General features: G+C 35.3%; 1 protein-coding gene across 2 annotated transcripts in view; it reads left to right on the top strand.

The window, feature by feature from the left end:
• The first annotated feature begins 7,973 nt into the window (after positions 1 to 7,973).
• The window catches only part of H1-7 (H1.7 linker histone), a 103,726-nt gene continuing 93,704 nt past the window's right edge, over positions 7,974 to 17,995 (top strand). The window contains exon 1 of one of the 2 annotated variants that reach the window (XR_014252613.1): positions 7,974 to 8,051. The gene's annotated coding sequence lies outside the window, so the exon portion shown is untranslated. The remainder of the gene's footprint in view (positions 8,052 to 17,995) is intronic. The other variant, XM_082421488.1, reaches the window with a different exon arrangement.

Genomic DNA, 17,995 nt, shown 5'->3' with positions numbered 1-17,995 from the left:
TGTCCCATTTCAGTCAGGAATACACACACACTATGCACACACACATATGTTATAATCCATATTTCATTATAGTTATAGGCTTCATTCTTTGAAATTAGTCCCTAATATTATGAGGGGGGAATTCCCTTTGAGATTTGGGTATAGTGATTAACCATTTTAGCCTTTTTTCCTTAGGCTAAACATTCACAGGCCCTTTTACCATGCCTTGCTATCCTTATTTCCTCATTACCTTTAAAGTTTCCAGAAATAAGGAAAGAAACAACTAAAGAAGACATGATTGGAGGCATGGAGGAAAGTATAAGAACTAAAGAAGTGCATAAACTTTGTATTAAAAAAATACAATGTATATAATACCCTTGGCCAACCGGCTGATCAGATCATCCTTGAAAAAGATGGCCAACCGGCTGATCAGATCATCCTTGAAAAAGAATATATTACGGAGGGTGTTGAATCAGAAGAACACTGAAAAGAAAGATTTAAGAGGTTAAGAAGGAACATTCTGGGAGATACCCCTATTCAAATATGGTGACCAGCTCTTCTCCAACTCTTGCAAGACAGAATAATAGGAAATGGAGGTAAGTACAACAAGAGTATTAGGTTAGACTAAAGGAATATTTTACTGATTTTAATGAGGAATTTGAAAGCATCAAAGTGACTGACCAAGGAGTAATGAGAGATCTTTTCTGTGGTCTTTGCAAAAAAGACAGATTCCAGTGCATCGGGTCTCATTTCGGGTCAAAATGGTGCAAAAGCAGAGTGGACTGGAGCCTGTGCTTCCTTCTGTGTTTGCTTCTGTATTTAATAGCATCAAGATTCAGCCACTGAGGGTGGGAGGGAGACGCAAGAGGGAGGAGATATGGGGATATATGTATATGTATAGCTGATTCACTTTGTTATAAAGCAGAAACTAACACACCATTGTAAAGCAATTATACTCCAATAAAGATGTTAAAAAAAAAAAGATACAGCCACTAATTTAAGTGGGACACGGAGTGATCTCTTTCACTTCTCCGTCACTCATCTCCATACCCAATTAGCATTTCGTTCTCTCATTTCAACCTCCTCTACCCGTTTTATGCACCCTACACTCCATTTACTATTTACCATACACAAACCCATTTATTTATTCATTCAGTTTTTATTTGGTGCCTACCATGCACACACTCCACTCCTTGACTCCACGCTTTTACACATACTGGTCGTTTTCTATGTAATGCCCTTCACCCCTATTGGCATCTGGTGAATTCTTTCTCATCTTTTGTGATGCAAATCATACACTGCCTCCGCAGCGAAGCCTTCCCCAAACCTATCATCTCCTCCCCACCTTTCTTTTAGTGAAGAATCACTTAATTTTTTTAGAAGTAAGCTTTTTTGATCCCATTAGTTGCTCTTTCAGCCACAATTGTTGTGAACAGTTTACACAAGGGTCCCAAAATAATCAGAAGAATTAAATTAGCTTTATAACAGACAATTCTGGCAATAGGCCGATACTGAGATATTTAACAATTTTATCATGGATTAGCTAAGAAATAAATACCAAATATAACTGAGAGAAATAATCAATACAAAATAAAACTGAAAATGGGTAAAACTGTATGTGGTAAGATTTAGATCTATAAATTTTGACTTGGGAAAATGGGACTGGATAAAAATAATGCCCACAAAACAAATCTCATAGTAGCAGAAGCTATTATGGTAAAATTGATTTGGACAAAAGACTGATAGAACTGTGTTGATAAGTTAAACATAAATGAATTAGTCTGGATCAAAATAATTTCAGTATTTTTATTCACATGACAAAATTGTAAATATTTTAAGTACTATACTAGAAAACTGATCAAGGAATTAATTTCGGTTAATGGAATTATTAAGAGTAATTCATGTCAATAATTCATTGGTGCTGGTATAATTCTGACTTAAATGCTTTTATTCACTAACATAAAATCAATCCCAGGGCCAAAATAGTGAGAGAAAAATAACTGTAGAATCATAATAGTGGAACAAAAATATCTACTGGTTCTCCAGCACAAAGTAAGCTCTCGATTAATGGTTTTTGAACAAATAAATGAATATTTAAACAGCATGATTTTTGTTGATCACTTTCTAACTATGTAACCCACTAATTGAAATCTCTCTGAAATTCATATTTATCAAATTTGCAATATTTAGTACATAATTAGATATATTGTTTTAATCTGAAAAATTTGCATTACTTTGTGTACTTCTCCCTTTCTATTTAGCTTTCTTTTGAGCATATCAAGGAGTTTTAAATTCCAATTGATCTATGTATCCTCCTGCCTTAATTTTAAACAAACAAAAACATATTCTATTAATCAGGAAATGAGAACATTCAATATAAGTCCATCATATAGAGAAAAAGGGACAACTGTTCCTTTAAATTAGAGAAACCACCATAATAATGTTTAATATTTCTTCATTACTTCATTGATCCTTCTGCTTTCGAAGAACAAAAGAGAGAAACTTGAGGGCAAGGGAACAGGACTGAGAAATGTAAATTAATCTTTTCTTTAGTTTGTTTTAAGCTTCACACCACAACTTAATTATAGTTGTATAAAATTTTGAATATATTTCAAAAGCTCACAGAAAACTGGAAGAAAATAGAACTGAATTTTGAATGAAGGGGAACTTCTGTGCCAAAGGTGATAAATCATCAGTCTTCTGGCTCACACAGATGTGTTTTATTAAGCCACAGCTTCCCTCTGAAGGACATCGCACATAAAACTCTAGATGCTAACTTCTCAGGGAAAAACAATCAGAAGATCTTGCTGCACTGTGCCTATTCTCATCAACAACTAGTGGAGTTCAGTGATGGTCTCCCTGTTTGGACAAGCCTCTAGTCCTTCCCAGTCCCAAGACTCCTAATTGTCACTCAATTGCAGTATCTGACTCCTATAGGAATTCAGGCTTTTCCTAAGTCACACAAAAAATCATGAAGAATCAAACAGAACACTTTGGTAGAACAACAAAAACAAAAAAAGCAAATATAAGAGGCAATAATATATTAAATTTATTTTTAAAGAGCTTATCAAAACACCAAGATCTTAAGAGATATAAAGACAAGCACTAATAATTCATAAAAGTGGAAAACCATCCAAAAGTGTTCAAACTCATTAATAACAAACAACAGTTTTAAAACAATTAGGTACCATTTCTGATCCATTAAATTAAAGAAATTTTAAAATTATAACATCAGTGCTGGTTAAATGGTATTCCATTCTTGGCTGGAAAGCAGTTTGGCAAGATGTACCAAAAGCTTTAAAAATGTTCATTCCTTTTAATGTAAGGTCTTTTTAATAATACAGACCCCAGAGTCCAATTATCTGGATTAAAATTCTGGCTTCAACACTTACCAACTGTGTAAACTTAGGTGACTTAAATTAACATGGCTCAGCTTCCTCATCTCTAAGATAAGAATTATAATGACAGTACCTACATTATTGGATCATTATGAGGATTAAATGGATCAATACATGTGAAGTTTTTGGTCTAGTGCCTGGCACATAGTGCTAAATAAGTTTTCTAAATGTGAATAGGATCAACTATTTAAAAAATTTACTCCAAAAAATTAATTACCAGAGCTTTATACACAGACTTGCAAATCATAGCATTATTTATAACAGCAAAAAATAACAAGCTATAATAGAGAAATGGTTAACTATACCATAGAAAATTAAAGTAATGAAATATGCAGTCATTAAAATTATGTTTTGTAATTACATTACAACTCTGTGTAATGATGTTGAAATACTTATAATTTTAAGTGAAACAAAAAGCAAAACATAAATCAGCATATTTGGTATACTCATGACTGCATTAATTAAAAAGAAATTTCCTTTGCATTGATAAAAGATCAAAGGAAGTTCACCAAAACGTTAAAAGTGGTTCCTTGTACTTTTATATGTTGCTTGATACACATTTTTAAGGTATAAAGTGATATTATGCATAATAATATTATTTCGCTATGACTTATAAAGTGCACCAAAGATAAACAGACTTCTCATTTACCCATTGCATCTTCTTACTCTTAGTGTTTAAAATACCCTTCTTAAACTGAATAAATATTGTGTATAACTAGTTTGTTAATAAATAAATAGTTATATCTGTATGTAATTAAAATATATTAGATATATTAAAAAGGAATAAACAACTTAATAAATATCTAATTTATTCATTCACTCAACAAATATTTATTAAGAACTTATTGTGAGCCAGGCCCCGTTTTAGACACTCGGGAAATAGCAAGTGATCAAGATTATTGTCCTCATGATGCTTCCATTCTATTGGAACTAAGAAAATAAAGTGGGAATGGCTTTGCTAAAAGAATCTTGAAGTGTCTAAAAATACACATCTCAAAGGACCAAAAAGGATTTAGAAGGGTTAAACTCATGGTATTATTAACCAAAGTCTATCAAATTGAATAATTCCTAGACATATGAACTTCAGACAATCATATTCTGCGATGATTTCCTTGGATGTTAAAATTAAGAGAAATACAGACCCCTAAGCATATGCAAAAATAGAAAACTCTTAAAGAGCCGAGATCATTTAACTACATACAAGCTGTTATGAATTTATTAAATGTGATTTTTAGGTGAATCTGTCATTGTGAAAATTAATCATTAAGCTTACAGGAGGATTGGTTTTAGGACACTTAGTTTACTCCCTTTAGGCTATGGTGGAATTAATATCTAAATAGCTTCTGTGATTTTTATGGGAATTAAAAGGAATATTGCTATCAAATACCTGGCTAGGTCTAACCTACAACTATTATAGAGCAATTTATGTTGTCATAGCCTCAGCAAAAAATAAGGTTTATGTTCAATCTTTTCTTTACCATGTAGCATACAAATATTACAAATTTGTTAAATTATAATATTTTCTATTATGTTATCTAGACATTTTTCAAGGTAAATGTGGCTTATCCCCCTTACTCTGTCTCTTCTAGATTTATAGTTAGATCCACTGCAAAGTCTCCACATTTCTGCAATTGAGGGACCCTGAACTATGCTTCATATCTCATGTTGGTCTGATTGACATTGTGAGGGCCCTTGCTTGGTATGACAGATCTTTACTACTATGGACAAGATGGAAGCACAGGCTGCATTCACAAGGAAACTTCTGGCATCCACGAGTGAGATGTGATTTTAGATCTTTCTCTCAATCTACTTTCTTAATTCTAGATGGATCTCAAATCCACTTATCCTTTCCACTTGATAGTTGTTCATCATTTCCTCTACAGAGACACAATCTAAGCTATAAAGCAAAAATCAAATAAAACCTCCTGACAATAGCCACCCCTGGAATGGGGTTTAAATAATTTGGAAAAAAGTCCACCCATGAAAAAAACCCCTCCTTCCAACACTCTAAAAGATAGAGGGAAAACAAGATGAAAAGGTGACCAGTTAATGCACTTTTAGAATGATTAGTCCCTGAATATTAAGGGTTTGGCTATTTGCACAAGACGAGGTTGCTGGAAATTATACAGAGGTACTTTGTGATTGATGAGGTCAAAACTGAGCAGTAGATTGGCTCTTTTCTGCATTTTTAGGGCCACAGTTAATGTAACTACAGTGTCATTTATGCTGTCTTGAAAAATTGTACTGATTGTAAAAAGAACCAGAAATACAAAGATAGGGAGATTAGACAGTTACATCTGAAAGTCTTGGAAAGAACTAGAGAGTTATCTGGTCAATGACATACATAGTATTTAGGGGTGACATAGCTACGTTTTTGAAATCTAACATCCACATGTGAAATACACACATATATGGCAGATGTATAGAAAAAGCTTAGGGTTTGGAATTAGATAAACTTACTAATAGCATTTTGTTGATTGGTGTAAAGATTAATTGATAAGGAAAATACTATACTCAATGTGACTGACAAACAGTAATTGCTTAGTACACATAGATTACCTTCTTCACTTTTGTTCTCCCTTCTTTTCTTCTTTGCACTTCATATGTTGGAAGAGATCTTTTAAGGTCTTGAACCAATATTCCACTGCCATGGAAAATTCCTGGGTAGAAACTATGGTTTTTAAAAAATCACTGTTCTGGATGAGGAAATTCTTTTGTATATCAGATTAAACTCCTGTCCTATCTTGACTCCTTGCCCTACCTCCTTTTAAATTTATTTATTTTGTATATCTTAGAAAAAATGGGAAAAGCCAAATTTTCATATTATTTGCCTTATTTTGTAATATATTCACAAACCTCTTTGAGAGCCCTCAGCCATCTTTTCTCAAAGGAGCAGGAAAGAAAAATGCACAGATAAACAGGAAAACTATTCATGCAGGCAAATGAATTGAGAGAAAAGCACAAATGGGAAAGGAGGAAGAGAAATACATTGTGAGGCAGATAAAAGAAAAAAGGTGGATGGACAGAAAACAGAAGATGAAGTCAAATTGGGGAATAAAGTGAAAATTAGAAATAAGACAAGAAAAGATTGTGAAAACATAATTGCAACAATCCCTTCCACTTCTGTGACTCTCCATGGTTTGGATTCTCTCACATATGCCTCACAACAACCTGGGAGGAACTTCATGCTCTAAAAAGGTGTCACTAACAGGACTTTAAAGTGGGGAAATGGAACCTCAGGAGAGTAAGTGACCTGACTTGTCAAGTAGCTAGAGAGAGATAGAGGCAAGACTCTAATTGTGGCCTTTTAGTACTCAAAACCCCTGTGGATCAAGGCCATTTATCAATAAAATATGAATACCAAAAGAAAATTTCTGGTCCTGGGACAGTGCCCTTTCTGCTACTCATGCTGAAAGAGAATGGAAAAATTACTAAAGATGGGGATCGAGAGAGAAGGAGATGAAGGACATGGTGAAGGCAGACAGAAAGCGAGAAAAAGAGAAAAAACTCTCAGAAAGATGAAAAGCCAAATAGGAAACAGATGGAGAGGCCCACATAAGCATAATGGTACATGTCCTTGGATGGTATAGAACCGAACCCTTAATCTAGGAGTTTGGAACCCTCTCACTTCAACCAGGTGACTCAGAAGAACTGGGGTCTCTGGGCTCTTTCTGCCTTGTAGATAAGTCACCTCAAAACCAGACCAGCCCTCTCATCCAAGCCATCTGCCCCTCAGCCAGAGCCAGAAGGGCAGGTGGGCAGACTCAGAGAGCTGATGGAAACATGGAGGGGAGATACAGAGGAAGAAGCAACTAACCGGAGAGAGTTGGGAAAGCAGACATAGCTAGGCATCTAGAGAGGGAGAAACAGAGCAAGGGGTTAACTGAGTCAAGATCTGTGACATCTCATCTATGGCCACTGTGTGCTGAGCCCTGGTGTGATCTGAACACAGGTGGTTTCTGAGGGAGACATTTAGTGTTCATCTCTGATGAATACCAACAGAAGCAGAGTCAGTTTTCAGAAGCGAATACATTCACTGACCTTCTCCATTGGCTTTGGCATACGCAGGTGAGGACATTGGCTGTGCTGATATCAGGCCCAGAGTGAAGGTGCTGTGAGTTCTGCTGTAAACCAGCTGCTCATTTATAGAATGTGAGCTTCTGAGTCTCTACTCCCTCTGACAGTACGGTACTCTCCATGCTGTCTCTCTCTCTCTCATCACACACACGCACACTGATGTAGCAGGACATCCAACAGGCTCTCAACATCAGGGAGGTAGAGGTTGCTTCTCACTGGCTACTGATAGGAAACTTACTGTAACAGATAAAGAATCCATTTTTGAAGTCTGTCTTCGTCTGACCAGGTCTCAGGAGTTTAAGCAGATCAGAGCAGTCCTAGGATCCTCAGGGAGACTTCTCCACTGGCAAACGGCCCTGGAATTTCTGGGTGAGTTTCAGATTTCCCAGGCAGAATCTTTTTTTCCCCACCCAATTCTGCTGTTTGGAAGAAATGATATTTGCAAGGTCATGATATTTCTGTGTTTCTTGCTCCCTTATGCCAGACATAGAATCCCCATCCCCAGAGGTAGAACCTACCTAGAGCGTGTCACCATCACACCCAACCCTAGGGATTTAGGAAGATCCAGTCCAATGTGGGATGCAACGAAATGAAGAGGTTAGTATGCTTTCTTTGGAAAAATGTTTATTCAGAGTAGTTCCTAAGTGGAATCAATTATCTAGTCATGTTTGAAATTTCCTTCTTGTCTTGTATACTCTTTTTTTAATAGTTGGTTTGTTAGAATGAGAATCCAAACAAGACCTAGTACTTATAAGCAGCACAGCACAGGACAGAGTGGGCCATGTCAGTAAGACTAATTTTGCATACCTCTGCTGGCAGAGGGGAGGTTCTAATTTCCTCCCTTGCCTTGTTCAGATGGGTTTAGCAATTGCACACACACACACACACACACACACATACACACACACACACACACACACGTATATATAGTGGAATATTAGCGACAAAGCCAAATGAAATTCTGCCATTTGCAGCAACATGGATGGACCTAGAGAATATCATGTTTAGTGAAATAAGTCAAAGATAAATACTATATGAATCACTTATCTGTGGAATATAAAATATAATACAAATGAGTGTATATGGAAAACAGAAACAGATTCACAGAAATAGAAAACAAACGTGGTTATCAAAGGGGAAAGGGAAGGAGGAGAGACAAATTTGGGGTATGGGATTTACAGGGACAAACTACTATATATAAAATAGATAAGCAACAAGGATATATTTTATGGCATAGGGAATTATACCCATTATCCTGTAATAACCTATAATAGAATATAATCTGCAAAAATACTGAATCACTATGCTGTATACCTGAAACTAACACAATATTATAAATCAACTATACTTCAATTTTTAAAAGTCTACAAATAACAAATGTTGGTGAGGATGTAGAGAAAAGGGAACTCTGATACACTGTTGGTGGGAATGTAAACTGGTGCAGCCACTCTTGAAAACGGTGTGAAGGTTTCTCAAAAAACTAAAAATAAAATTACCATATGATCCAGCAATTCCAATTCTGGGTACATATCTGGAAAAAATGAAAATACTAATTCAAAAATATACACAAACCCCAATGTTCATAGCAGTACTATTTACAATAGCCAATATATGGAAGTCACTCAAGTATCCATCAACAGACAAATGGATAAAGAAGATGTGGTATTAGATATGGAATGGAATACTACTGAGTCATAAAGAAGAATGAAATTCTACCATTGGCAGCAATATGGATGAACCTAGAGAATATTATGCTTAGTGAAATAAGTCAGACAGAGAAAGAAAAATACTGTGTGAGATCACATATGTGGAATCTATGTGTGTGTGTATATATATACATGCTACGTGTGTATATGTATACACACACACACACACCCCACTTAATCCAATCATCTGTTTTTGTCATTGTTTTTTGGCCATGCTGTGTGGCTTGTGGGATCTTAGCTCTCCAACCAGAGGTTGAACCCAGTCCCAGGGCAGTGAAAGCACAAAGTCTTAACCACTGGACCACCAAGGAATTCCCCCAATCATCTGTTGATGGGCACTTTGGTTGCTTCCATGTCTTGGCTATTGTAAATAATGTTACTATAAACATTGGGGTGCATGTATACTTTCAAATTAGTGTTTTCATTTTTTCTGGATATATACCCTGGAATGGAATTGCTGGATCATATGGTAGTCCTATTTTTAGTTTCTGAGGAAATTCCATACTGTTTTCTATAGTGGATGCACCAATTTACATTCCTATCAACATTATATGAGGGTTCCATTTTCTCCACATCCCCTCCAACTGTTGTTACTTGTAGACTTTTTGAGGATAGGCTTTCTGACAGGTGTGAAGTGATACCTCATTGTGGTTTTGATTTGCATTTCTCTAATAATTTGTGATGTTGAGCATCTTTTCATGTGCCTGTTAGCCATCTGTATATCTTCTTTGGAAAAGAAGGTCTTCTGCCCATTTTTTGATTGGATTGTTGCTGTTGTTGTCTTCATATTGGGGTGTATGAACTCTTTGTATATTTTGGATATTAACCCTTTGTCGGTCACATCATTTGCAAATATTTTCTCCCATTCCATAGGTTGTCTTTTCATTTTGTTGATGGTTTCCTTTGCTGTGCAAAAGCTTTTAAGTATAATTAGGTCCCACTTTTTTAGTTTTGCTTTTATTTCTTATATTTGCTTTTATTTCTTTTGCCTTAGAAGAATGATCCAAGAAAATATTGTTATGATTTATGTTAGCATTTTGCCTATGTTCTCTCCTAGGGTTTTTATGGTTTCATGTCTTATATTTAGACCTTAAGTTTTAAGATTATTTTTGTATATGTTGTAATGGAATGTTCTACTTTCATTGTTCTACATGTGGCTGTTCAGTTTTCCCAGCATGACCTGTTGAAGAGACTGTCTTTTCTCCATTGTATAGTCTTGTCTCCCTTATCATAGATTAATTGACTGTAAGTGTGTGGGTTTATTTCTGGGCCCTCTCTTCTGTCCCAATGATCTATGTGTCTGTTTTTCTGCCAATACCATGCTGTTTTTATTTATTTTTATTATTTTTTTTTCAGAGCTGCACTTTCTGGAGACTTTAATAAAGATATAACATGCTGTTTTTATTACTATAGCTTTGTAGTATAGTCTGAAGCCTACTCGGATGATACCACCAGCTTTGTTCTTTTTTCTCAGGATTGTTTTGGCAATTTGGGGTCTTTTATGATTCCATATGAATTTTTGGATTATTCATTTAGTTCTGTGAAAAATGTCATGAGTATTTTGATAGGAATTGTATTAAATCTATATACTACTTTGGGTAGTATGGCCATTTTAATAATATTAATTCTCCCAATCCAAGAGCATAGGATACCTTTCGGTTTCTTTGTATCATCTTCAGTTTCCTTCATCAATGTTTTATAGTTTTCAGCATATAAGTATTTCACTTCCTTGGTGAAGTTTATTCCTAGGTATTTTTTTTTTTCAGTTTTAAATGGCATTTATTTATTTTACTTTCTCTTTCTGATATTTCATTATTAGTGTAAAGAAACACGATTTTTGTATGTTAATCCTGTATCCTGCAACCTTGCTGAATTCATTTATTAATTCTAATAGTTTTTGCATGGAGACTTTAGGATTCTCTATACAGAGTGCCATGTCATCCCCAAGTAGGGATAGTTTTACTTCTTCCATTCCAATTTGGATACCTTTAATTTCTTTTTCTTATCTGATTGTTGTGGCTAGGGCTTCCAATACTATGTTAAATAAAGGTATCGAGAGTGGGCATCCTTGTGTTGTTCCTGAATTTAGTGGGAAGGCTTTCAGATTTTCACCATTGAGTATGATGTTGGCTGTGGGTTTGTCATAAATGGCCATTATTATGTTGACATATGTTCCCTCTATACTCACTTCGTTGAGAGTTTTTATCATGAATGGATATTGAATTTTGTCAAAAGCTTTTTCTGCATCTATTGAGATGATCATGTGGTTTTTGTCTTTCCTTTTATTAATGTGGTGTATCACAACTTGATCATGGTGTAGAATCCTTTTTATGTTTCATTGGATTATGTTTGCTAATATCAATAATTTGTTGAGGGTTTTTGCATCTATATTCATCAAAGATATTGGCCTCTAATTTTCTTTTTTGGTAGTGTCTTTGTCTGGTTTTGGTATCAGGGTAATGGCCCAATAGAATGAATTTGGGAGTGTTCTCTCTTCTTCAATTTTTGGGAATAGTTTGGGAAGGATAGGTATAAGTTCTTATTTATATGTTTGGTAGAATTTCCCTGTGAAGCCATTCTGTCTGGGGCTTTTGTTTGCTGGGAGCTTTTTAAATTAAAGATTCAATTTCACTTCTAGTGATTGGTCGTTCAAATTACCTGTTTCTTCATGACTCGGTCTTGGCAGCCTATATGTTTCTAGAAATTTGTCCATTTCTTCTAGATTATCCCATTTGTTGGCATATAACTGCTCATGGTACTCTCTTACAATTTTTTGTGTCTCTGTGGTAGTGGTTGTAATTTCCCCTTTCATTTCTTATTTTGTTTATTTGGGTCATCTCTCTTTTCTTCTTGGTGAGCCTAGCTAAAGGCTTCTCAATTTTGTTTATCTTTTCAAAAATCCAGCTCTTGGTTTCATTGATATTTTCTATATTTTAATCTCTATTTTATTTATTTCCTCCCTGATCCTTATTATTTCCTTCCTTCTTCTGACTTTGGGCTTTATTTGTTCTTATTTTTCTAATTCTTTCAGGTGGTAGGTTAGGTTGTTTATTTCAGATTTTTCTTGTTTCTTGAGGAAGGCCTGTATTGCTATGAACCTCCATCTAAGAAATGCTCTCAGTGCATCCCATAGATTTTGGAAAGTTATGTTTTTATTTTCATTTGTCACAAGGTATTTTCTGATTTCCTTATTGATTTTATCATTGACCCATTGGTTTTTTAGTAGCATGTTGTTTAGTCTCCACGTTTTTGTTCTTTTCCCATTTTTCTTTCTGTAGTTGATTTCTAGTTTAATACCATTGTGGTTGGAAAAGATGCTTGATATAATTTCTATCCTCTTAGAAATTTGTTGTGGCTTGTTTTGTGAACTAGTATGTGATCTATCCTGGAGAATGTTCCATGTGCACTTGAAAAGAATGTGTATTCTACTTATTTTTGGATGTAGTGTCCTGAATTATCAAATAATTCCACCAGTTTATTGTGTTATTTAGGACCTCTGTTGCCTTACTGATTTTATGTCTGGATGATCTGTCCATTGATGCCAGTGGGGGGTTAAAGTCTCCTACTATTATTGTATTACTGTCAGTTTCTCCTTTTATGTCTGTTACTATTTTTTTATATACATTTAGGTGCTCCTGTATGAGTGTGTATATGTTAATGAGTGTAATATCCTCTTCTTTGATCCCTTTATTATTATATAATAGTCTTCTTTGTCTTTTGTTATAGCCTTTATTTTAAAGGCTGTTTTGTCTAATATGGGTATTGCTATCACCACTTTCTTGTCATTTCCATTTGTGCGAGATATCTTTTTCCATACCCTCACTTTCCTCACTGTCCATCTGTGTGTGTCTTTGGTTCTGAAGTGAATCTCTCATAGGCAGCATATAGATGGTTGTTGTTGTTGTTATCCAATCAGCCACTCTATGTCCTTTGATTGGAGGATTTAGTCCATTGACATTTAAAGTAATTATTGTTAGTTTTGTACCTATTGCCATTTCACTATGTGTTTTCCAGTTGTTTTTGTAGTTCTTCTCTGTTCATTTCTCTTCCTTTTTGTGTCTTCCCTTGTGGTTTGATGATTTTCTTTAGTAGTATGCTTGTGTTCCTTTCTTTTTACTTTTTGTGTATCTCTTGAAGGTTTTTTATTTATGGTTACCATGGGCTTCATATATGTTGACCTATAACTATATCTATTTGTTTTAAACTGGCAGTCATTTAAGTTCAAACACTCTCTAAATGATCTACAATTTTTACTCCCCTTGTCCTCATTTTGTGTTTTTGATGTCATATTTTACATCTTTATCTTTACCTCTTAACTGTTTATTGTAGTTATAGCTGCTTTTACAATTTTTTTTGTCTTTTATTCTTGTACTGGCTTATTTGAGTAGTTGATTCTCAGTCCTTCCTATATATTTGCCTTTCCTAGTGTGATTTTCCCCTTCCTATTGATTTTTGCTTCTTTTCCACTTAGTGAAGATCTTTTAACATTTTTTGGAGGGTAGGTTTAGTATTGGTGAACTCTTTTAGTTTTCCTTGTCTGAAAAGTTATTTACCTCTCCTTTGATTCTAAATGATAATCTTGCTGGGTAGAGTATCCTAGGTTCCAGGTTTTCCCCTTTTAGCACTTTGAATATATCATGCCACTCCCTTCTGGCCTGTAAAGTTTTTGCAGAGAAATAAGCTGATAGCCTTATGGGGATTCTCTTGTGTATGACTCATTGTTTTTCTCTTTCTGCCTTTAGAATTCTCTCTTACTCTGCCATCATGATCAATCTCTCCTTCCTTCATTAATTATTTTTTAACATCTTTATTGGAGTATAATTGCTTTACAATGTTGTGTTAGCTTCTGCCGTATAACAAAGTGAACCAGCTATATGCATACATATATCCCCATATCGCCTCCCTCTTGCGTCTCCCTCCCACCCTCCTTTTCCCACCCCTCTAGGTGGTCACAACGCATTGAACTGATCTCCCTGTGCTATGCAGCTGCTTCCCACTAGCTTTCTGTTTTAAATATATATGTCAATACTACTCTCTCACTTCGTCGCAGGTAACCCTTCCCCCTCCCTGTGTCCTCAAGTCCATTATCTGCGTCAGTGTCTTTATTCCTTTCCTGGCCCTAGGTTCAGCAGAACCTTTTTTTTTTTTTTAGATTCCATATATGTGTGTTAGCATATGGTACTTGTTTTTCTCTTTCTGACTTACTTCACTTTGTATGACAGACTCTAGATCCATCCACCTCACTACAAATAACATGATTTCATTTCTTTTTATGGCTGAGTAATATTCCATTTTTCATATGGGGCACATCTTCTTTATCCATGCATCTGTCAATGGACACTTCAGTTGCTTCCATGTCCGGGCTATTGTAATTAGAGCTGCAATGAACATTGTGGTACATGACTCTTTTTGAATTATGGTTTTCTCAGGGTATATGCCCAGTAGTGGGATTGCTGGGTTGTATGGTAGTTCTATTTTTAGTTCTTAAGGGACCTCCATACTGCTCTCCATAGTGGCTGTATCAATTTACATTCCCACCAACATTGCAAGAGGGTGCCCTTTTCTCCACACCCTCTCCAGCATTTACTGTTTGTAGATTTTTTAATGATGGACATTCTGACCAGTGTGAGGTGATACCTCATTGTAGTTTTGACTTTCATTTCTCTAATGATTAGTGATGTTGAGCATCTTTTCATGTGTTTGTTGGCAATCTGTATTATCTTCTTTGGAGAAATGTGTATTTAGGTCTTCTGCCCATTTTGGACTGGGTTGATTTTTTTTTTGATATTGAGCTGCATGAGCTGCTTGGATGTTTTGGACATTAATCCTTTGTCAGTTGCTTAATTTGCAAATATTTTCTCCTATTCTGAGGGTTGTCTTTTCATCTTGTTTATGGTTTCCTTTGCTGTGAAAAAGCTGTTAAGTTTCATTAAGTCCCATTTGTTTATTTTTGTTTTCATTTCCATTTCTCTAGAAGGTGGTTCAAAAAGGATCTTGTTGTGATTTATGTCATAGAGTGCTCTGCCTATGTTTTTCTCTAAGAGTTTTAGAGTGTCTGGCCTTACATTTAAGTCTTTAATCCATTTTGAGTTTATTTTTGTGTATGGTGTTAGGAAGTGTTCTAATCTCATTCTTTTACATGTAGCTGTCCAGTTTTCCCAGCACCACTTATTGAAGATGCTGTTTTTTCTCCACTGTATACGCTTGCCTCCTTTATCAAAGATAACGTGACCATATGTGCGTGGGTTTATCCCTGGGTTTTCTATCCTGTTCCATTGAACTATATTTCTGATTTTGTGCCAGTACCATACTGTCTTGATTACTGTAGCTTGTAGTATAGTCTGAAGTCAGGGAGCCTGATTCCTCCAGCTCTGTTTTTCGTTCTCAAGATCGCTTTGGCTATTCGGGGTCTTTTGTGTTTCCATACAAATTTTGAAAATTTTCATTATAGTTCTGTGAAAAATGCCATTGGTAGTTTGATAGGGATTGCATAGAACCTGTAGATTGCTTTGGGTAGTATAGTCATTTTCACAATATTGATTCTTCCAATCCAAGAACATGGTATATCTCTCCATCTGTTTGTATCATCTTTGATTTCTTTCATCAGTGTCTTATAGTTTTCTGCATACAGGTCTTTTGTCTCCTTAGGTAGGTTTATTCCTAGGTATTTTATACTTTTTGTTGCACTGGTAAATGAGTGTGTTTCCTTAATTTCTCTTTCAGATTTTTCATCATTAGTGTATAGGAATGCAAGAGATTTCTGTACATTAATTTTGTATCCTGCTACTCTACCAAATTCATTGATTAGCTCTAGTAGTTTTCTGGTAGCATCTTTAGGATTCTCTATGTATAGCATCATGTCATCTGTAAACAGTGACACTTTTACTTCTTCTTTTCTGATTTGGATTCCTTTTATTTCTTTTCTTCTCTGATTGCTGTGGCTAAAACTTCCAAAACTATGTTGAATAATAGTGGTGAGAGTGGGCAACCTTGTGTTGTTCCTGATCTTAGTGGAAATGGTTTCAGTTTTTCACCATTGAGAACAATGTTGGCTGTGGGTTTGTCATATATGGCCTTTATTATGTTGAGATAAGTTCCCTCTATGCCTACTGTCTGGAGGGTTTTTATCATAAATGGGTGTTGAATATTGTCAAAAGCTTCGTCTGCATCTGTTGAGATTAGCATATGGTTTTTCTCCTTCAATTTGTTAATATGGTGTATCACATTGATTGATTTGCGTATATTGAAGAATCTTTGCATTCCTGGGATAAACCCCAGTTGATCATGGTGTATGATCCTTTTAATGTGCTGTTGGATTCTTTTTGCTAGTATTTTGTTGAGGATTTTTGCATCTCTGTTCATCAGTGATATTGGCCTGTAGTTTTCTTTGTTTGTGAATCTTTGGTTTTGGTATTAGGGTGATGGTGGCCTCGTAGAATGAGTTTGGGAGTGTTCTTCCCTCTGCTATATTTTAGAATAGTTTGAGAAGGATAGGTGTTAGCTCTTCTCTAAATGTTTGATCGAATTTACCTGTGAAGCCATCTGGTCCTGGGCTTCTGTTTGTTGGAAGATTTTAAATCACAGTTTCTATTTCAGTGCTTGTGATTGTTCTGTTCATATTTTCTATTTCTTCCTGGTTCAGTCTTGGAAGGTTGTGCTTTTCAAAGAATTTGTCCATTTCTTCCAGGTTGTCCACTTTATTGGCATATAGTTGCTTGTAGTAATCTCTCATGATCCTTTGTATTTCTGCAGTGTCAGTTGTTACTTCTCCTTTTTCATTGCTAATTCTGTTGATTTGAGTCTTCTCCCTTTTTTTTCTTGATGAGTCTGGCTAATGGTTTCTCAGTTTTGCTTATCTTCTCAAAGATCCAGCTTTTAGTTTTATTGATCTTTGCTATTGTTTCCTTCAGTTCTTTTTCATTTATTTCTGATCTGATCTTTATGATTTCTTTCCTTCTGCTAACTTTGGGGTTTTTTTGTTCTTCTTTCTCTAATTGCTTTAGGTGTAAGGTTAGGTTGTTTATTTGAGATGTTTCTTGTTTCTTAAGGTAGGATTGTATTGCTATACACTTCCCTCTTAGAACAGCTTTTGCTGCATCCTATAGGTTTGGGTCATCATGTTTTCATCATCATTTGTTTCTAGGTGTTTTTTGATTTCCTCTTTTATTTCTTCAGTGATTTCTTGGTTATTTAGTAGCATATTGTTTAGCCTCCATTTGTTTGTATTTTTTACAGACTTTTTCCTGTAATTGATATCTAGTCTCATAGCATTGTGGTAGGAAAAGGTACTTGATACAATTTCAATTTCCTTAAATTTACCAAGGCTTGATTTGTGACCCAAGATATGGTCTATCCTGGAGAACGTTCCATAAGCACTTGAGAAGAAAGTGTATTCTGTTGTTTTTGGATGGAATGGCCTATAAATATCAATTAAGTCCATCTTGTTTAACGTGTCACTTAAAGCTTCTGTTTCCTTAGTTATTTTCATTTTGGATGACCTGTCCATTGGTGAAAGTGGGGTGTTAAAGTCCCCTCCTATGTTTGTGTTACTGTCAATTTCCCCTTTTATGACCGTTAGCATTTGCCTTATGTACTGAGGTGCTCCTATGTTGGATGCATAAATATTTACAATTGTTATATCTTCTTCTTGGATTGATCCCTTGATCATTATGTAATGTCCTTCTTTGTCTCTTGTAACAATCTTTGTTTTAAAGTCTATTTTGTGTGATATGAGAATTCCTACTCCAGCTTTCTTTTGATTTCCATTTGCATGGAATATCTTTTTCCATCCCCTCACCTTCAGTCTGTATGTGTCCCTGGGTTTGAAGTGGGTCT

This window comes from Balaenoptera physalus (genome assembly GCF_965194825.1).
Source record: "Balaenoptera physalus genome assembly, chromosome: 13".
Lineage (NCBI taxonomy): Eukaryota > Metazoa > Chordata > Mammalia > Artiodactyla > Balaenopteridae > Balaenoptera > Balaenoptera physalus.
Note: the sequence above shows the minus strand (reverse complement) of the source record. Positions and strands in the feature narration are given on the sequence as shown.